Below are 21,885 nucleotides of genomic sequence, written 5' to 3'. Positions count from 1 at the left end.
ATAGTTGTCTAGAACATAAAATTGTTGTATTAAACAGTCCCAGATATTGCAGAATGTCTATATCCGTGGCACCTGTCCACTAAGTGCAAAAAGCACCCCTCAGTCACTATAACAACTAGAAATGGTCCTCTTAGTTCCCCGATATGTTGCCACCATTCAGAACCAGACTATATAGTACATGAACTCTGGGAAGGCAAGACCCAGTTTTGTCCCCTTTTAACTTCCTTGGTACCTGGTATGAAAGGCACTCAGTGTTTGTTGAAGTAGAGAGTGCAGTACAGAGTATGCCCAGATATCCCTCAAGTATTTGTAACTCAGCTTTTCTAAAACTGAACGAAGGTATCAGCTTCCTCTTCTCTACCCACACTCTTCCCCAATCTGTCTTACCTCCTTCATTCTCAGTCTTTATAATAGTCTAAAAAGCTGGCAACTATGGGTTTATGTGCCTCACTGCGCACATCCAGTAGGTCACCAGACCATATTGCTTCTGCCTTTCCTAGCTCTGGCGTCCTCTCCTTTCCCCTGCTCCAGCCTCCCTTTCTATCTTCATCCGGGCTATTGAATAGCCTTGTTTCCTGGCCTCCATGCTCCCTCCTTCAAATACACAGTGAACTCTGACCCTTCCACAGACATGCCCAGCCCTCTCTGCTTTGGTAGTATAGCTCCCTGTGCCTAGAGTAATTGTTAGCTTTTTCACCTGGAAAAACTCCTCCTCATGCATCAAGACCCAGCTTAAATGTCTCCTTCTCAGGTCTGAGACTGAGACAGCATTACTCAGTCTGTGTCTCTGTTCACGTCCTTGTGGCATTTTCTGCATTAAACTTTATTTGTTCACATGCCTGTGGTCTCTGCCAGACTGTCAGTTCCTTGAGTTGAATTTGGAATCAGTCGCTAGAGTTTGCATCCCATATGATTTAGCAGTCCTGTGGTCTTGGGCAAAGTCCTTAATCTCTTGAAGCCTCCGTTTTCTTATCTGTAAAATGGAGCTAATATAATGCTTATACAGTGTTTAAAACCAAGCTTGAAGTATTAATCATTATCGTTTGCTGTATATCTATCCTGCACCTCGTAGTCAGCGTAATAGAGAAAGTGCTTACTAGCTGTTTTGAATGAAGGAAGGACTGCTGATATTGTCAAATTGTGATATTTTATTATTTAGTCACAAAAACGCATGTTATATTTGCCAGTTATAGCCAATTTTGTCATGAATAAATTTATCCATGGAAAATATTCCTAAAAGAAAAACGTGAATCTGTTTTCCCCTCTAACTTTTTTAGATGCATTAATAAGCATTCTTTCTGAAATGGTAATGTAAAAACCCTTTGGCTTGTAAAATCCACACCCACTGTGGAAAATATGTGCCTAGAAACTCCTGTGTTTTGGATTTTGACTTGTTTCTTCTGAAATGTGAAGTGCGGGGAATGTCACCTTTCTCTTGTTAATCTGGAATGGTGACGAGCAGCGCACACCACTGGTTTTGTTGAGCTCAACTCAGGAACTGTCCTGCATGTGTCTCACCTTCAGTTAAAAATATATATTCTTATTCAGCTTATGGCTCAATTGTTTCTCTGCTTTAAGAAGTCTTTCTTTTCTATGTCTTAAGTGCTGTTTGCAATATAAAACTAAATCCTAAATTTTAAAAACTTCCATAGCCAATACTCTGCTAAATGTTTAAAGCCTGACATTTAATCTCCGTGAACTGGAGCGCTCTGATTTCACTGTTTGCAGCTAGTAAATGTCACCCTGAACATTGTTGCTTTCACTCACACTCAAGTGCTTTCATCTGCAGTGGGTGCAGTGTGTCAGAGATTTCTTTGTGTGCAGCTCTAGTGAGAGGGAAAAACACTAAGCCCGGCCTTTAAACAGAGGGAAAAAACTGCTTGGAAGGCCAAGACGGCCCTGTTTTTATATGGTGTTTGTGAACACACAATCCTGAATTCCACCAGATACTCTGAAAAAGCAACTCTAGTATTAGCTCAGTCAGAGCAGGGTCCCCGCTGAGCTCACACTGGTTGCCAGCCAGTCTTTTGTGCCTGGAGGGGGATGGAGGGGAGAAGGGGTAGTAGATGCTGTCATTACTTTAATTTCACTTTTGCCTGCTGGAGGAATCTTGTCATCTTCTGGCTCCTGAAACTATTTCCAACCTGGCTGTTTTATTTCTTAGTTCCTGAAGGCTACTGGCACACAGGTCAGCTCTCGCTTCTCATCATCTTGACGTGAAATGGAAAATCAGTTTGTGACTATTTTCATAGCAAGTAATTTACTCCTGTTCTTTTATCTGTCTCCCCTTTATATTCTTTTTTTTTTTAATATTTATTTATTTATTTAGTGTGTGTGTGTGCACGAGGAAGATCAGCCCTGAGCCAACATCCATGCCAATCCTCCTCTCCTTTTGCTGAGGGAAGACTGGCTCTGAGCCAACATCCGTGCCCATCCTCCTCCACCCTACATGGGACGCCGTCACAGCATGGCCCAACAAGCGGCGCGTCGGTGCGCGCCTGGGATCCGAACCCCAGGCCGCCAGCAGCGGAGCGTGCGCACCCAACCACTACGCCAGGGGGCCGGCCTCCCTTTTATATTCTTTATTTTTATTTCCCATCTCTGCAGCCTTTTGTTCTTCTGGGAGTTTTATGTTTATTCTTCCTTCCCTTGCCTCCTCTCCATCTCCCAAACCCCCTAAATCCATATTGGGCCTTCATCCTCCTCTTGGTCCCCAGCCCTTTGCCCTGCCCCTTTTGTCTGCATCCTGCTTCGTGCTTGGCTGCCTGCCTTTTTCCTCCCCAGTCTGTGACACGCACTGCCGGTGCCACCTCCGCTGCTTCTCACATCTTCCAGGTCCCTCTTCGTGTACCCAGAGGGCTCAGTCAGGATTGGCCCACGATATAGCCGACAGCAAACAGACATGCTGAACTCGTTCCTAATCACTGCCTTGGACGAACAGATTATCAGCTAAGGTCTTAGGCGCACATGTGAGGTAGTTAATGCCTACACCAACCAGTGTTTCCCCTTTCCTGGCAGCCATACTGAAGTGTAAATTAAAGCCTGGAAATAGAACATTCTACAAGAAGCACTGAAGTGGAATTTTAGAAAACCATAAGCTTTTCTGTCAGACGTGGATTCAAGTCTCTACTCTGCTGAGCAGAGATTAACTCTGTGGCCATGGACAAATTCATTCATTTAACAGATATTTATCAAGTGCCTATTATGTGCCTTGTATTTGGCTTTGAGGGAGCTGGTTAATAGCCCTCTGTCTTCTCCTCTTATGTTCGCAACCAATTGAGAAATAAGACATGGAAATCAAAATATTAGCTTTATCAGCTGATAAAAGCCAGATTGGAGGATGTGGCTTATCCAGGCAGCCACCTTCGGTTACTAATACTTGTCCCCTAAATTAGGCTGCAGCCTGCCTCTCTTCTTCTCCATTCAGCACACAAGCCAAGGTACAGAGGACAGATGCATGTTGAAGACACACAAGCTGAAAAAAGGAGAGTGGAGAAGCCCGTGGGGCCTGGCTGAGCTGAGCATCCTCAGTCTGTTCTCCTAAACTCACTGATCAGGCAGCCACTGCTCCTCCCTGGGGAAGCGTTGAGTGAGAAGACTGAGAAGAAACTTCACTGTTCTCTCCTGGGACCTGGAGATTCCCTTCCCTCCAGGGAAACAGGAGGGTTGAGTATTCCTTTATACTTAATCAGTGATTACTATAGTAAGCAAAATAAATATTGCTAGTCTGTTTCCTCACCTGTAATATGAATAATCGTACCCCTCCCTTGTTGTGGCTGTGGAGACTAAAATGAAATGAGATACTTTTTACAAAGAATATAAGCACCTGTTAACTGTCATTCTTTGATCAGGACCAGCCTGAAGTAGAATTGGTCATTCAGGGGCCTGACCTGTCATTGTTGCCCTCTCGTTCTGAACCCTAATTTGGTCATTTTTCCCCTCCTCACTCCTGTTTTTTTTTTTTAAGTGGGAATACTGATCCTAAAGTGTTTGGTTTCCAGTAAGCACATTGTCCAAATCTTTTCTGATCCTGGCTTATGTGTTACAAAACTCATTAATTTGGGCAAAGAAAGCATTTGGAACAATTAGGTCTACTTTAGAACTGCAAACTGGTTTAAAACTGGTTATACCTGAAGGGTCACCAAGGTATAATACATGGCTACAAACAGGTATGATTACGTGAGAAATATATGTCTTAATTGCTCACATTTATTGTTGTTATATTAACTTGAACGATACTCATGAGTTTCCCTATTACTATAGAAAATAATTCAGGGCAAGTCTGAAACCACAGTGATGAAGAAAAACAATATACATAGTGAGTATTAGGAAGGAACTTTTAATTCAGGGTACGTGGACTTTATTTTGAGGGCAGCAGGAAGCCACTGACGAGAACTGATAACATGATGAGATTTGTATTTTAGGAAAAAGTCCTGTAGCAGCACTGTGGAGAGTGAACAGAGGCTGGGAACGCAGGTGGGAGCTCTGGGTGAACCAGGTCAGAGGGGAGATGGCCCACACCAGGTAGTGCAGATCAAGAGCAGGCCCAGATTCAAGAGGCTTTAGAAGTAGAATTGGCAGGGTTTCAGTGAGAAGAGGGAAAGAGAGAAATGGATCAGAGAACAGGGCTGTTTCCTAAAGTTAAGATAATAAGATTTCAGATGGCAGTGCTACCAGAGGCCCTTTCCCAGCAGAATTAGAGAGTTAACATGGGGAATCCAGCCTGGGAAAGACAGCTGGAGCCAAAGGAGAGACAGACTTGGCCAATAAGAGGGGCTGGACCAGTCCCCCAGGAGGGAGCTAGAGAGGGAACCCCCTGGAATATTAAAGATTAAAGGGTGTGGTGTAACACAGAGATTTGCCTTCCACTGACCGAAAAGAGAAAGAGAAAGAGAGAGGAGGAAAAAGGAGGGCAGAAAAGAAGTAAGTCAGTGTGTTGGGGACACTTGGGGGCCGCATGCTTTCCAGAATGCCTGGATGTCGTAGACTCTCCTGCCTTGTGCATGATTATGTCTGACCATTCACATAAAGCACATGAAGCCTTATTTCAGTTTTTGCAAAACACAGATCTAATGGAAGTAGTTAATTGGATACTTAGCTGGATGTTTTTTATATTGTGGACTATATCTTTCTTTTCTTTGGGTTTTTTAAATTGCATTCTTCTTTTACCTTAAATTGCCTGGGATGGAGGGAATTCAGTCCCTGAGACAGGCTCTCTCCTTGTAGTCTGTTTTTATAGGATGTTACAAGAACTTTTAGATTTTAAAACAAGGATCTAAGAACAGTGAATAAGAAAAGAGCAGTAAATACCCTTGCAAAGTGGAAGAAGGAAGAAAGGCGAATGATTTTATGGCTTTAGAACAGTCCATGATGTTCTTTTCTCACTTTTCTATATCTATATATTCTCTAAAGGTTTTTATGGATTGGACACAGCACTTGGTGCCCCTCATAGCAGAGCATTACTCGGCAGATCGTGGTGAACATACACTTTAAGTTTTATAAGTGATTTCATAAAACTATGACAAAATATTTTCTCCGTCTGTTTAAAGACTAAAGATTTTCCCTCTGTTTCATAGTTTTTAAAGACTCAGTCTTGGAGCGGGGAGTTTTTAACTAATGACATGTTATAAAAGGATTTTGTTCATACTTGTAGAGGCAATGTACAAAGCATTGTTTTTCCTGAGGTATTTTGTAACGGTAAACTGGCCGGCACTACCAGAGACCCAACAGTGAATCAGCAATTTCTGCTGGGTCTCCCGAAGACGTTTGTTGTGCGCTCGTTTTGTGCAAAGTGCGTGATAGGGGCTGAATGCAGTACATTTCTAGATTGATGGCTTCCTGATGGCTTGCTCATCTTCCCAGGACTCAGTGCCCAGAAAAATGTCAGGCATCATTATAACACCTTACACGTGTTAACTCATTTAATCCTTACCACAACTCTATGAGTTAGTTACCTCGCATTTTTTATCCCCATTTTGCAGATAAAAAAACAAGGGCACAAGGCAAAAATGGACTTGCCCAAAGTCTGATGGCTGCTCAGTGGCAGAGACAGGATTCAAACCCAGATAGCCTGACACTGCAGCATCCTTACGCTAATCAGCATACTGTGCTACACTTCTGCTCGGGACATAGCTATTGAATTTATGTATACATTTCCTAATAAAGTCACACAGATGAGACAACCCAGAGTGATGGGCTAGTGGTAGTTATTAGAATTACAACATGGATTTTAACATATTGATTATAATCAACATCAGATTTAAAGTTAGCGCCTGTCACATATGTGAGTGCCTTGCTCCACCCCTCTGGAACTCCCCTTGCCAACATTTCCCCCAACCAAAAGGAGCTGCTTTTGTTTGCGGACCCAGCTGTCTGTTTCAAAGACTCAAACCGGTGGGCCGGCAGGGGAGGCTGAATGGAGTTAGACAACCAGTGGGGGTAGGAGTCGTGAACAACAATGAGCGAGTGACATTAAAGGCTGCACAGCACTTACTCTCCCTGGAAACGCTCTGTCAGACTCAGGAAGTGTGATTTAATCCTGGTTAAAATAATTCCATTTTATACCCTAGAGTGGACTGTTCCTCTAACAGAATTTTATTTTCAATCTTGCCCTGGGAGGCCGTACCAGTAAATAATTCGGTTTACATTATTTGCTCCGTTAACTGAACTACACAAAATAGGGGTTTATTTTTCTGTCATCCCACCTCCTTTTCCCTCATTAAAAGAGGACCTGAGAACCTGCTGCCCCAACAGAAAATGCCTGGACTGTGGCCCAGCAGGGTTTGGGGGAGGAGGGAAGACTAATTCAGTCAAAGAGCCACTGTTGATCATGAAGGAACATCAGCCATACAGATGACACAAGGATTCTGCTCCCCCTTCAGCTCTAAGGCCCGTCTTTTGATATTTGCTGTGAGGCAGCCCTAGGCACAGAGACTAGAAAAATCACAGCAGCAAATATGCACAAGAGACTTGCCGAGTTCTAAAAAGTGCTTTGCAGACTTGACCTCACTTAATCCTCACTAAAACCCTATGCAGAAAGCACTACTTGATCCCCGTTTTACAGATGAGGAAACTGAGGCACAGAGAGGTGAAATAATTAGCCACAAAGTCACACAGGTAGGAAGTGGTGGAGCCAGGATTCATAGTCCGGCCGTCTGGTTGGGAGTCCATGCCCTCACCACTGCCCTTTCCTGGGACAGTCAATGCCTCAAATACCCTACCTTATTTACAGTTAGATGGAAACCATTGTTTCAAGAAATGGGGGGCTCCATATTTGAATTAGAAAACCTGGAGGTTTGGTATTCTGTCCATAGTGACTGAGAATCTCTTCTTTAACAAAATTTGGCTTTTGGTCAAGCAAGATGTTTCCCGGATTACCTGCTGGATTAGAACCTGTTGTCCCTGCTGCTGAGATGACTCTGGGAGAGGAGTCACTCTGGTGCTACTGACAGACCGAGCCTCTCCATTGAGGCCCCGCTTGTCCAGCACCCCACTCGCCAAAGATCAGTTATAATGCCAAGCAGCGTGTGGCAGACCATTCCCCACGTCTGCAGAGATGCTCTATTAGCACAGGTGGGATGGGGCACCTTGGCCCTAATGACTTTGAGTGGCAGAGGATATGCTGCCTTGTCACCTGCCACTTCCCTGTTAATGTCCCTTTCTGTCTTCCCACCCCTCAGGTGTCTTCTTTGTATCCTGCCCTCATTCTCAGAATGCTATCAACTAACCCTTTTGAAAGCATTAACAAATAATTAAGGAGCTAACTTCTAGTCCTTAAGATAGGACTCCTCACAGGGAGACAGGCTTTCTAAGAGATGACTCTCTAAGTCTAGTCAACAGAGAGGGGTGTCCTGGCTGAGCTCCTCAATTTCTGGCAGTTTTCCCTGCTGTTAGGAACTTCACTCACTGAAAACCTCCTGCAGATGAGTTGAGCGGGGCTGCTTGTCCCCAAAGTGGTTTTGAGCAGGACGAGAGAGAATGGCCTCTGATGGATCACCAGTACCCACATCGCCTTCTCCCATTGCTTTCTCCCTTACACACAGACCCCATTGCAGGAATGAATGTAGACTGAGTGCCACATCTAAGACTGCCAACCTCTTTGCTGTAGGCTAGAGCAGAGGTTTACAAACTCTAGTTTGCTCCAGTCACCTGGGAGCTTGTTTAAAATGCATATTCCTGGGCCCTGGACCCAGAGATTCTGATTTGGAGAGAATCGACACTTTTGACAAGTACCCCTGGGTGAATGTGATGTGGAGGCCTGAGAAACACTAGCATCGAGTCACTTCTCTACTTGCTAGGTTAAAGGGCTCCTCTCTGAATGGAACTGGGACAGACTCATGGCTTCTCTCAGTTCCTACCAGTGCTCCTGTCTTCTGAGCCTGTAATAGGAGGGAGTCATTAGTGCAGCCAAACACACTTAGCAAAACTCAGCTAAGCTTGAAGTCAACAAAAACCTCGAAAAAACACCCTGATTTTGACAAGCAGTGTCATTCTGCTTATGCAAGTTCCTAGTGGAGTTAGGTGCATCATTACTAGGATTTTGATAAGTGTGTGGTGGACAATTAAAGGAAGACAGCTTTTGAATGCCTCAATGCACAGAGGGAAGCACAAATTCTTTGAAGAACCTTGACAGCTTCTCCAAGGTGTGGAATCCAGGCTTGGCTCAAGAGTAGCATGTTCTTCAAACACAACAAGATACAGGTACTTAATGCATCTCAGTTTGTTGAATTCTGCCTTCTTGCCTCGGTTTCATTGTCTGTCTTTGACTATATATGTCTGTCTCTCTTTTACACACACACATGCATACACACAACCGGAACCTCATAAACAAGTATTTTTATGTATCTTTTTGACTCAGAAATAAGGAATCAGATAATCCTCTATAAAAATTCGTAAGTCTTCCTTTATACTGCAAAAATAATCTGTGCGTCAATTATCTAAGGAAACGCTGACTAGTTTTCAGTTCAGCGAGATAGAAATTTTGTGCATAGGTAGATATGAAAAAAATTAGGGGAGGATCACAAAGAAAATATCACTTACCTACCTAAGAGAGGCCGAGACAGGAGCCAGGAGTTATATAATTCCTTTGAATTCAAGCCAGTTCTTCCTGTTTAGAAAGGATACTCCCTTTTCTTTTGAAAATGTTAACCATTTCCCCCATCTTATTTGCTGAAAAGCTTTTCTAATCCATCTTAGTCCAATGACATGTTACAGTCTGTGACTGATTTCTCTGTTAAAGCTATAAAATATTAATAACAATTACCAGAATTTCACCTTTATTTAAACTCTCTGTGTCATATCTGCCCTGGAGCCTGCCTTCCCTGCAGCCCACTTGCAACTAACGCTGGATCTGGTTGGCAGGTGCAGGACAGTGCCAGACCAGGATGGAGGACAGGAGAGTCCCAAGCTTGTCTTCTAAAAGCCGGGTTTGAGTCTCAGCTAAACCGCTAACTAGCTGTGTGACCTGACATAGATCGCTCAATTTCTCTGTGCCTTAGTCTCCTTGTCTGAAAAATGAGGATAGCAGCATCCCCCTTGGAGGGCTAGGGTAAGGTTTAAATGAGGTAATTATGCAAAATACCACACTTAGGCTCTGTGCCAGCAAGTAGTAGGTACCCTATAAGTGTCAAGGTCTTTCTCTTCCTCCTCAAGCTAGAGGGAGAGGATTGAAGTAAATGACCCCCGAGGCGTCATCTAGCTCTAGCATTCTGTGCTTCCGGGAGAGCCACTTGGTCGAGAGTGTGCGAAAAACAAAAAGGAAAAATACTGAATTACTAGGATTCAAAGACCTCTGTGAAAACATTTCAGAGAGTTGAAAATACAATGAAAACAAAAAAAGACCAAGAAGGCAGGAAATCGTCACCTTGACCATTTGGTCCAGAGAACAGGAAAACTAAAAGATTCAATTTCCTCAGCTGAAAGTAGAAGCAGCCAGAAAGGTTAGGAAAACAGTATTTGGTTAGCCTGACAATGATCATTAATGATGATGCAAAGCAGGCATGGCTTAACCATTCAGACAAAAAAAAATTTTTATGTTTTCATTTTATCTATATATTTTTTATGATGGAACATCAGGGCAGGGAAATGAAATGCCGACCCAGTGTGGGCACTGACAACCTCTGAGTTCTTTTGCCTACTCTGCACTTAATGTCAGAGGAGCAGCCCTCAACATGTATGGAGTGCCCAGACTCTATGGAGCCTTAGGTCTGTAGGATCTTGCTAACATGCATTGAAACTACAGTTGGACGTCCCTGAGTTGTAGAGGGGACATTAGAGCCTGATGTCTGTCTGTCTTTGCCACCTATTTAGCAACCAGCCCTGGAGCTCAGCCCAAGCCCCACAAATCAGGATGGTCACAAGAAGGTTGAGAAGTCTAGTTTCCCATACAAGGGCGAAATAGCCAACTCTTGTTTTGAAACGAACAAGATCTGGCTTATTCATCATATCTTCAGGCTTGTTTACCATGTTACGGCCATCGACTTTCAAGGTCATTTGGCCACAGGCTGAGAATTACACTACAGAGTCTCCACAGATCCAGAGCAGGGAAGCTCAAGAATCCTTCAGTCATCCACCATCTATGGAAATCCAGAAAATACTGCTCCTGATAATCAGGCTCCTTCTATCATTTTTTTACATAAGTGTCACTTGGAGTGGATCAGGCAGTGCGAAATATGACTGGAAGATAAAGAAACCAAAATGGATGGTTGGGTTACCCTATAAGGTAGTCTCTGAAGGGTAGGATAAATCATGCCAGGTCAGTGCCATGCCTGTGATAGAGTGAGGGACAAGCCTTGTACCACACAGTACTCTTAAAGTTTGAAAAATGCTACAAGCATTCTACTTTACTTTTGGATGGATTATAATAATAACTGCCATTTATGGAATTTTTACCATAGGCCAAGCACTATTTAAATACTTTACATGTATTATCTTATTTAATCTCCACAGCAACACTATTAAGTAGATACTGTTTTCCCTGTGTTTATTTCTGGTTGGATTACCACTCCCCACTCCTAACATTCTCTCCCTTACCTCTACAAACTCCCAAGGAGGAGCATACATTAGAACTGATTATCCACCTCCCCAAAGGACCATCAGGACTAGTCTCAGGACCAGTCTCATTTTGCCCTATCTTTGTTTACATTATTCGCCACAGGAAGTTCAAACCCCTGAGAAAGAGTTTCACCTGGACCCAACAGTTCTGTTAAATTATAATCTGTCTCAAGATCCCACCCTTCCCCAACCCCCTAACCCCTTACATTGGCCCTCAGCAACTTATAGTCAGTCCACAAAAATCTACATCATCCTTTTTCCTACTTCTTGTTCTAACTGGTGTCTGATTTGCCCAGAATGCCATGCCACTTCTTCGGATATTTGCTCACAGGTCACCTCCTCCCAGATCTTCTTTGACCTCTGTATCTCCCTATTCCCTTATCCTGCTTTATATTATATATTCATATGTGTATCTCTTATTTTCTGTCTACCCACTGGAATATAAACATTGTGAGGGCAGGGACTTTTGTTCACTAATACGTTCCTAATACCTAGAACAGTACCTGGCATATTATCTTTGCTCAATAAATATTTCTTGAATGAGTGAATCCATGAATGAGGAAAATGAGACGTGGAATGGATAAGCAGTTTGTCCCTGGTCACATTGCTGTGAAGCAGCCACTCCTGGTCCGGGTGATTGCAAAGCCCTGGTCCGTAAGCGCCATGTTGTTCAGCTTCTTGATGGATTATGTGAATGCAGCATGAGCAAGAATATTTTGGCTGAACTGGAGTGATCAGTGTTGTGGTGTCAGTCTGGGAACTATAGGGCCAGCCCCTTACTTACCTTTTTGATGTGGTTTAAGGGAAGATGAAAGCTATACCTGGGTAAAGAGAAGTAGGGCAGTAGCTAGGTGGACTGTGGCATGTTCGTGCAGTGAAGGAACTAATGCCTGTGTAGGACCATGGACTGGAAGTAGTGATATAGCTGGAAAAGTAGACCTCAGAATGCTCTATACGCAATGATGACAACTCTGAAAATTCTGTGTTAGCAATAGAATTGTAAGAGACCTTGAGGTTCATAAGTACTTGGTGATTCTAGAGTTTAGGATTTATTTGCTTATTTCATGTTAGTCTAGATATCTAGATGTTTCTGTTTAACTGTTACTTCTCAGATGATTAAATATACATCAAAAAGAAGAGATACAGTGTACTATAATGTGAGCCAAGCGAATACGTCATCCCATCTGCTACGCATCCCTTTCCTTCCTGCTGTCCACCTCCACTGATGGCTGACGTTCAGCGCTGCCTTTCCTCAGGCGTCACCCCCCCCTTCCAGTCCTCTGACTGTAGCCTCTGTGTGTTACAGACCACCTGCCCTCCGACTGCATTTTCTTCCTTACTCCCTTAATTACTCTCAGATGCTTCTCTATCCGGTTTTCTGAAGCTTTCATCCCACTGCTCTTGCTACTCTTCGGATGAGGCCTTTTGCGTTTCCTTTCCATACACTGGAGCGCTCACCCGGGCTCTCCTTGCTGCGTAGTCCTCATCCGTGTTTCGCTGTCTGCTTCCTGTGCTCACCGTCCAGTGATCTTAGCCCTGCCTGACTGTTCTGACGTGATCCATTCCTTCTCTAACTCTGCATTTGCTGCTCTCAAAGTATTTCTTCTTCCTATACTAGTCAGGGTTCTTGGTAACAAACTGTAGAAATCCACTCTGGCTGATTGAAACAGAAAAAGAATTTAGTGAAAGGCTATTGAGAGCTCTCAGATTTACCTGGAAAGCTAATGAAGTAGGATTCAAAAACACACAGGGACAAGGTGAGAGCTGAGCAGCTAGAACTACGGCCAAAATTCCATGGCCACAGAGCTGGTTTGGGGGGACACTGCTGCCACCACTGCTGGACAGTGAACGCTGCAGCTGACACCACTGGTACTGGACGCTAGACTCTCCCAATGGCACTTCTGCCGCCAGAACAGATTCTACTCTCCTCCAGCCTTGCTTCTCTGCACCACTAGCTCCTGGTCAGATCTAGGCAGAAACATCTGGCCAAGTCACTGGCCCATCCACCAGCTGCAAAAGGGGCCTAGAAAGGAACACCTCACTGGTGCTGTGAGAGATGGGCTCTGCCTGCTGCCGCAATTCATATGGTGGGAAATCGCTCAGACTCCAGGCAGGCAGAAAAAAAACAAAACAAAAGACCATATGGCCCATCCCTGATTCATGGCAGTTGTTTTATTAAACTTTCTACAACTTCCTTAAGTCCTTGAAGCTGTTTCTTCTAACCTCTCACTCAGCAAGAACGCTGGAACACAGTTTAATGCAAAATTAGAATCTTAAGGGTCACAGATTTATATACAAAGATGTTTATAAAGCTGATTTAGAATGATTTAGAAGAGCATAAGAAAAAGAGTCAGCCTAAATTTCCAACAATAAGGGAATAGTTATATGAGTTATGAGATATCCATAGGATTAAATATATACAGTCTTTAAAAATCAGGGATTTTTAAAAACTTGTTACAACACAAAAATATAACTGAAAAGAACTTTATATATAAGCTCTCACAATTACATATATGCGTATATGAACATGTTTTATAGTAAAATATGAATGTATACATAAAGACATACATTGGAAGAGAATACACTAAAATGTTAACAGATTGATGAGATTAGAAGAATCACTTTCCTCTTTGTGTTTTTCCTTAGTTTTTGCATTGAGCTGAAAAGTTATTAATATTTAAAAGAAAATCCATTGAGGGCAAACTTTCTGTGCCACCATTTTTATCCTTTATCATATTCTCAGAAAGTATAATATTTCCCAAACCAACCTCAAACTAAATACTCTGAATTCTTGCTCTTTTCTCCTGGTGCTAAAAGAACTCACCCTTTTCTATATAATCGGGTCCTCCCTCCCCACCAGTTTGTCCTCATTGATCTTATGTTCACAGATCATTCTTTCCATTCTATAAACCTTTCCCCAGCCCTGCTTAGCTCACCCAGCTCCTGCTTGAGCTCCCCCCTCCCACATGTTCACTCTTCCCCTGCCCTGTATTTTAGCCCAAAGATTCACTGAAATAGCCGTCTCGGAGGTTTCCATTAGCCTTCACCAAATCTGAAGCTCTCCTCTCTGTCACTATCTTTGTAGCTTTGTTGGCTGCGAGAAACATTATTGATTATTTCATGATCTTTCACACACTTTTGGGCATAGGCTGCCAGGCGACCTTGTGGTTTTCTTATTTCTCTAAATAAGAAGGTGCATTCCTAAGCACCTTGCCTGACTTTGCTTCCTGTTAAGCCTTACAACCAAGCTCTTCTTCCTGTGTCTCCTGACTATTCCTAGTGTTTGCTCCCTTCCTCATCTTCCCATTTACCTGTCTACGTAGTGAAGCCAATATCCTATAAACTATAAAGTGTTGATTTTGATAGAACCTGTGACCTCCATAGAGGCTACCTACCTGAGCCAGCTCACCTTTGACAGTAGACTCCGGTTCTCCAGATTAATCCGTGGCCCTAGAAGCTCAGTAAAACCTTCCCTGCAGCTGTGTTCCTGCAGTTCATAAGCTCTCTCCAGCCTCTTCCTCCACCAGCAAGAAGCTGTCCAAAAGTCTGGTTTTCAGGCCAGTGCCTCAGAGTTGGACTCTGCTTCTCTGTCTGATCTCTTCAGATTGCAGTCCTAATTGGACTGTTCATCTGGCTTTCAGTCTCACCTTCACATGCTCTCTCTTGGATCACCCTCAACTTCACGGTCTCTGACCTTCAAAGCAACCCAGAACCCCAAAGGTCTTGGCCCATATTCTGTGTATGGGGTTCCCACTAGGCTAGGAGTTGAGTTCAGACTACCCAAGTTAAATATGTCTTTTCATACGTGCCAATGTTATGTTTCAGCCAACAGGACTTCACCTGTAGTGACCTAACTCTACAGAACAGTAATCCTCTTGTAACTATTGCTGATCCTTGATCTGGCTCATCTACCCTCATGACTTCATATTTGTATTAGCCCTGACTTCTTTCTGTTTTCTAGACCCATAACTTATGTTATCTTTAGTACATCTCTTGGATTTCCTGCTCTCAGAGAAGTTTATTTATTGGTTTGTTAATTCATCCAGTGGGCACATATTGAACACCTACCGGTTGGCACTGCAGATGGTCAGAGGCCGCTCGGGGAGTTAGACAAAATAAAGGGCTGTGTCATTTAGGATGCTTTTTATTGCTAGTGACAGAAGTCCTGATTCAAACTGGCTTAAGTAAAAATGGAACGTATTCCCTCACATCCCTTGCAAGTCTAGGAATAGATCTGCTTTCCTTCAGGCACAGCTGGATTCATGGCTACCTTTGGGACCTAGCCTGTCTTCATCTCTCAGCTCTGCTCTGTTCTGCTTTGTGATGGCTTCATTCTTAAGCTCTCCACAGGGTAGTACCATAGATGTTAACAGTGCCAGGCCCACATCCTCCTAGGTTCCTATACAGCAGAAAAGGCGCCGTTCTCTCAGCAGCCCCAACAGATGTCCTACTGCGTCCTGTGGTTTCTCACTGGGTTATGTGCTCTTCTCTGAATAAATGACTTTTGCCAGGGGAATTCGATGCTCTGACTGGTCAGACTGGAGTCATATGTCCTCTCCTTATAGTTGGGTGTGGAGTCAGCTCTACTCAAGCACTTAAATTGAGAGCAAGGGATACAGTGGTTCCCTTGAAGAAAAGGCAAATGGATGTGGGATGGTAAAAAATTAAAAAGCTGTCAGTCACAGCCATTATGTCTATGAGAAGTATGTATGATAGAGTTACAAACAGGGTCAAGTCGGGCAAAGGGAGCATTTGACTCCATATATGATGGGCAAAGAAGGATTCCCTCCTCCCTTACCCCCTCACTCCTTCTTTTCCTTCCTTCGTCCTTTCAACAAAATTTAGTGAGTGCCTATTTTGTTGCAGGTGCAGAGTATAGTTTTTCCTAGAAGTTGACTCTGCCCATACGGAGCTTACAATGTACACCTAGGCATACTTCAGAGATACTGCAGGTTCGTTTCCAGACCACCACAATAAAGCAAATATCACAATAAAGTGAGTCACACAAATTTTTTAGTTTCCCAGTGCATATAAAAGTTATGTTTACAGGGGCCGGCCCGGTGGCGCAGGCGGCTAGGTGCGTGCGCTCCGCTACAGCAGCCCTGGGTTTGCCAGTTCGGATCCCAGGTGCACACCGATGCACCGCTTGTCAGGCCATGCTGTGGCAGCATCCCATATAAAGTGGAGGAAGATGGGCATGGATGTTGGCCCAGGGCCAGTCTTCCTCAGCAAAAAGAGAAGGATTGGCACAGCTTAGGGCCGATGTTCCTCACACACACAAAAAAAAGTTATGTTTACAGTATACTGTAGTCTAAGTGTGCAATAGAATTATGTCTAAAAAAACAATGTACATACCTTAATTTAAAAAATACTTTATTGCCAGAAAATGCTAATCATCATCTAAGCCTTGAGTGAGTCGTGATCTTTTTGCTGGTGGAGGGTCTTTCCTCTAAGCTGATGACTGCTGACTGATCAGGGTGGTGGTTGCTAAAGGTTAGCGTGGCTCTTGCAATTTCTTCAAATAAGACAACAATGAAGTTTGCTGCATGGATAGACTCTTCCTTTCACAAACAATTTCTCTGTAGCGTGTGATGCTGTTTGGTAGCATTTTACCCACAGTAGAACTTCCTTCAAAATTGGAGTCAGTCTTCTCAAACCATGCTGCTGCTTTATCAACTAAGTTTATGTAATATTCTAAATCTTTGTTGTCATTTCAACAGTCTTCACGGCATCTTCACCAAGAGTAGGTTCCATCTCAAGAAACCACTTTCTTTGCTCATCCATTAGAAGGAACTCCTCAAGTAAAAGTTTTATCGTGAGATTGCAGAAATTCAGTCACATCTTCAGGCTCCACTTCTAATTCTGGGTCTCTTGCTGTTTCTCCCACATCTGCAATTACTTCCTCCACTGAAGTCCTGAACTTCTCCAAGTCATCCATAAGGGTTGCAATCAACTTCTTCCAAACTCCTGTTAATGTTGCTATTTTGACCTCTTCCTGTGAATCCTGAATGTTCTTAATGGCATCTAGAATGGTGAATTCTTTCCAGAAAGTTTTCAATTTACTTTGCCCAGATCCATCAGAAGAATCACTATCTATGGCAGGTATAGGATTATGAAACATATTTCGTTTTTTCTTTTTTTTTAACCTGAGAGCCTTGGCCAAAGGCTTTTTTTTTTTTGTGAGGAAGATCAGCCCTGAGCTAACATCCGTGCTAATCCTCCTCTTTTTGCTGAGGAAGACAGGCTCTGAGCTAACATCTATTGCCAATCCTCCTCCTTTTTTTTCACCCAAAGCCCCAGTAGACAGTTGTATGTCATAGTTGCACACCCTTCTAGTTGCTGTATGTGGGACGCAGCCTCAGCATGGCCGGAGAAGCGGTGCGTCGGTGCGCGCCCGGGATCCGAACCCAGGCCGCCAGTAGTGGAGCGCGCGCACTTAACTGCTCGCTAAGCCATGGGGCCGGCCCGCGAAACATATTTCTTAAATAATAAGACTTCAGAGTCAAAATTACTCCTCGAACCATGTGCTGCAGGATGAACGTTGTGTTAGCAGGCATGAAAACATTAATCTCATACATCTCCATCAGAGCTCTTGAGTGATGAGATATTTTGAAAGGAATCTTTTTTATGAGCAGTACATCTCAACAGTGGGCTTAAAATATTTGGTAAACCATGTTGTAAGCAGATGTGCTGTCAGCCAGGCTTTGTTGTTCCATTTATAGAGCACAGGCAGAGTAGATTTAGCATAATTCTTAATGGCCCTAGGATTTTCAGAATGACAAATGAGCAGTGGCATCAACTTAAAGTCACCAGCTGCATTAGCCCCTAACAAGCGAGTCAGCCTGTCCTTTGCAGCTTTGAAGCCAGGCATTGACTTCTCCTCTCTAGCTATGACAGTCCTAGATGGCATCTTCTTCCAATGTAAGGCTGTTTCGTCTGCATTGAAAATCTGTTGTTTAGTGTGGTTACTTTCATTAATTATCTTAACTAGATCTTCTGGATAACCTGCTACAGTTTCCACATCAGCACTTGCTGCTTCACCTTGTACTTGTATGTTATGGAGATGGCTTCTTTTCTTAAACCTCATGAACCAATCTCTGCTGGCTTTAAACTTTTCTTCTGCAGCTTCCTCTCAGTCTTCATAGAATTTAAGAGAGTTAGGGCCTTGCTCTAGGTTAGGCTTTGGTTTAACAGAGTGTTGTAGCTAGTTTGATCTTCTATCCAAGCCACTAAAATTTTCTCCATATCAACAATAAGGCTGTTTCACTTTCTTATCGTTTGTGTGTTTACTTGAGTAGCACTTTTTTGGGTTTTGTTGTTGTTGTTTTTTCTGTGAGGAATATTAGCCCTGAGCTAACATCTGTTGCCAATCTTCCTCTTTTTGCTGAGGAAGATTAGCCCTGGGCTAACATCCATGCCCATCTTCCTCCACTCCATATGTGGGACGCCTGCCACAGCATGGCTTGACAAGTGGTGCATAGGTCCACGCGCAGTATCAGAACCCGTGAACCCTGGGCCACCGAAGCAGAGCACACGAACCCAACTGCTATGTCACCGGTCCAGCCCCTTGAGTAGCACTTTTAATTTCCTTCAAGAACTTTTCCTTTGCATTCACAACTTGGCTAAAGGTTTGGTGCAAGAGGCCTAGCTTTCAGCCTGTCTTGGCTTTCGATGTGCGCGACCTCACTAAGCTTAATCATTTCTAGCTTTTGATTTAAAGTGAGAGATGTGCAACTCTTCCTTTCGTTTGAACACTTAGAAGCCATTGTGGAGGGGCCAGCCCGGTGGCACAAGTGGTAAGCACGCGCGCTCCGCTGCAATTGGCCGGGGTTTGCCAGTTCGGATCCCAGCGCACACCCACACACTGCTTGGCAAGCCATGCTGTGGCGGCATCCCATATAAAGCAGAGGAAGATGGGCATGGATGTTAGCCCAGGGCCAGTCTTCCTCAGCAAAAAAAAAAAGAGGAAGAGATTGGTGGATGTTAGCACAGGGCTGATCTCCTCAGAAAAAGAAAAAGAGAAGCCATTGTGGAGTTATTCATTGGCCTAATTCAATATTGTATCTCAGGGAATAGAGAGGCCCAAGGAGAGGGAGAGAGACAGAGGAATGGCTGGTCAGTGGAGCAGTCAGAACACACACAACATTTATCAGTTAAGTTCACTGTCTTGTATGGGCACAGTTCCTGGTGCTCCAAAACAATTCCAGTAGTAACATCAAAGATCACTGATGACAGATCACCATAACAAATATAATAATAATGGAAAAGTTTGAAATATTGTGAGAATTACCAAAATGTGACACAGAGACATGCAGTAAGCAAATGCTGTTGGAAAAATTGTGTCGATAGACTTGCTCAAAACAGGGTTGGCAGAAACCTTCAATTTGTAAAAAAAAATGCAATATCTGTGAAGTGCAGTAAAGCGAAGTGCAGTAAAACGAGGTACACCTGTAGTGAAGAAGAGAGGTAGTAAGAGATATGGGGCTGCATTTATTGAGAATTTATATTTTAAGAAATAGAAATGTAAAAATACTTCTGTGTTTTTTATAAAATTAAACAGACAGCTCCAACTATTACATTGTTTAACATCTTTTTTACCAAGGCTGTCTCAATAAATTATTTTTTGTTCAGTGCTTGGAATAAGTTTCTCCAACATGCTTCATTAAATAATGGAAATGCCATAATCCACAATTTAAAATTTTTTGCCTAGGCTGTTGTAAAATTCAGAGTTAAAACCTCTGCTTAATTAAAAGTAACCTTCCTTAACCTAAGTTTTCCTTGAGATTAGTTTGCTGTTTTTTTTTAATACTTTGTTCATGGTTTTGTGGTTTTATTGTTCCTGGGACTTTTGTAGGAAGGTACCTCAAAATATAAAGATACAACAGAGATAAACTAACAAAATACCTTTAATTTCCACTTTTACCTTAACAGTCTCTGCTTTTGATCTATGGCAGGTTGTTAATGCACCAATGCCCAGTCATTTCCCCTCCTATATACAGACATCTCTATTAATGTATTCACAGCTTGTGTATAAAAGGTCAACAGGATATTGAAATGAACACAGATGGAGATGTATATTTTTTTTAAAAAAACAAACGTGAAAATATTTTTATGATATTCAAGATCCAACAAGCAATCTTTATATTATTTTTTAGCTGTAGGTTTTATTTTGTTGGTACCATGGAAAAAAAGATGAGAAAAGCAACACAACCCAAGGATTAGGGAATACATTAATACGGTGGTTCTCAACTGGAGACATCTGGCAATGCCTGAACACATTCTTGATTGTCTGGAATCTTGTGGGTAGAGGCCAGGGGTGCTGTTAAACATCCTACAATGCACAGGACAAGCTCCCACAATGAAAAATCATCCAGTCCAAAATGTCAATAATGCCACTGTTGAGAAACCTCGCATTAATAGGATTTTTAGAATTCTAAACCCTAAAAGGATTCAGAACAGTGTTGTAATTTAGGCTTACGACAAAACTAGAGGCAAATTAGAGTCATGGGATTACAGATTCTGGAGCTGGCAGGGAATATCATTGAGTCCAATCTCAGTATTTTCTACATACGGTAACTGAGTCACATAGGAAGAAGTGACCTAAAGCAATAGATCTCCTCCATCTCCTAAACATGGGATCGAGCAACTTGCCCAATCTCTCTGTGACTTGGTTTCCTATTCTGCAAAAAGGGATAATAAAACCTGCCTAACATTATTACTGGCAGGATTAATTAAAATAATACATGTGAAATGTTTGGTGCAGTATCTGGCCACAGTGCGTTAGTAAATAGCAGTGAGGGCTGAGGTGGTGATCACTGGTTCCTGTTGTTGTCCAGGGTCACAGAGCTGACTCGAAGCTTATTTAATCCTGTCCTCCTGACTCTCAGTCCCATTTTCTTTCTGTTACGCTGCCTGGACGGTCTATGAAGAAAGATTATAGGGGCAACTCAGAGCAGATTAAAGAAGACTGGTCTGGAGAGCAGTTTAGTAGCTGGTAATTCAAGAGAAAGTCTGAACAACAGCTCTCCGTGAAAGACAGACAGGGTTTAACTTGTAGGTAGGAGCTTTAAGGAAGGTATAAGAAAGATTGGTTCCCGCCTGAAACAGGCTGCCCTCCCTTTTCCCAAAGTTCTGTGAATGGTGTTCCAGGTGGTCACCCCTCCAGGAAGGGCGGAGCCTAGATCAGATGATTTTATCAAACCCTTACATCCCTGCCCATGTCTCACTGCCCTGCCAGGATGGCTGTCTATCATGGAGAGTCCCTGAAATGCCAGGATGGTTAGACAGTGTATCTGGGAACCTTTCAAGTCTAAGATTCTCTGATGTCTAATGAGTTTTGTGGACTTTGGGCTGGAAAGATCATGTGACATTGTAAATAATGCCCAATAGGCATGTGTAGACAACCACAAATCCTGTTTTATGATTTGTGGAGTAAAAAATGCTTTTTTAGGCTTTACTAATTCAGTCAATATGAGCATATGATTAAGATGTTGTGCAAAACGCTTTTTCCCTCTGAAAATAATAATAAATTATCTTACCAACAATTCTGTGAAATAGATTTGTTCTCATTTTCTTAAAAGACTTACAAAAATTCTTTGCAGTTGCTCTATGAGTTGAATTTTTATTTTTCTTGTTGAGTTTACCAACTAAATTGTTCTTTTTGGGTTTTTTAAATTGAGATGGAATTGATATATAACATTGTGTAAGTTTGAGGTGTGCAACATGTTGGTCTGATACATGTATATGTTGCATAATGATTATTACAGTAGCGTTAGCTAGCACCTTTATCATGTCACATAATTACTTCTTTTTTGTTTTGAGAACAATTAATAT

The 21,885-nt window shown here is 42.7% G+C and overlaps 1 protein-coding gene across 1 annotated transcript in view; it reads left to right on the top strand.

The window, feature by feature from the left end:
• The window catches only part of ALG14 (ALG14 UDP-N-acetylglucosaminyltransferase subunit), an 83,182-nt gene that overhangs the window by 59,463 nt on the left and 1,834 nt on the right, over positions 1-21,885 (top strand). The window lies entirely within an intron of this gene.

Source organism: Diceros bicornis, chromosome 4, assembly GCF_020826845.1.
Source record: "Diceros bicornis minor isolate mBicDic1 chromosome 4, mDicBic1.mat.cur, whole genome shotgun sequence".
Classification (NCBI taxonomy): domain Eukaryota; kingdom Metazoa; phylum Chordata; class Mammalia; order Perissodactyla; family Rhinocerotidae; genus Diceros; species Diceros bicornis.
Note: the sequence above shows the minus strand (reverse complement) of the source record. Positions and strands in the feature narration are given on the sequence as shown.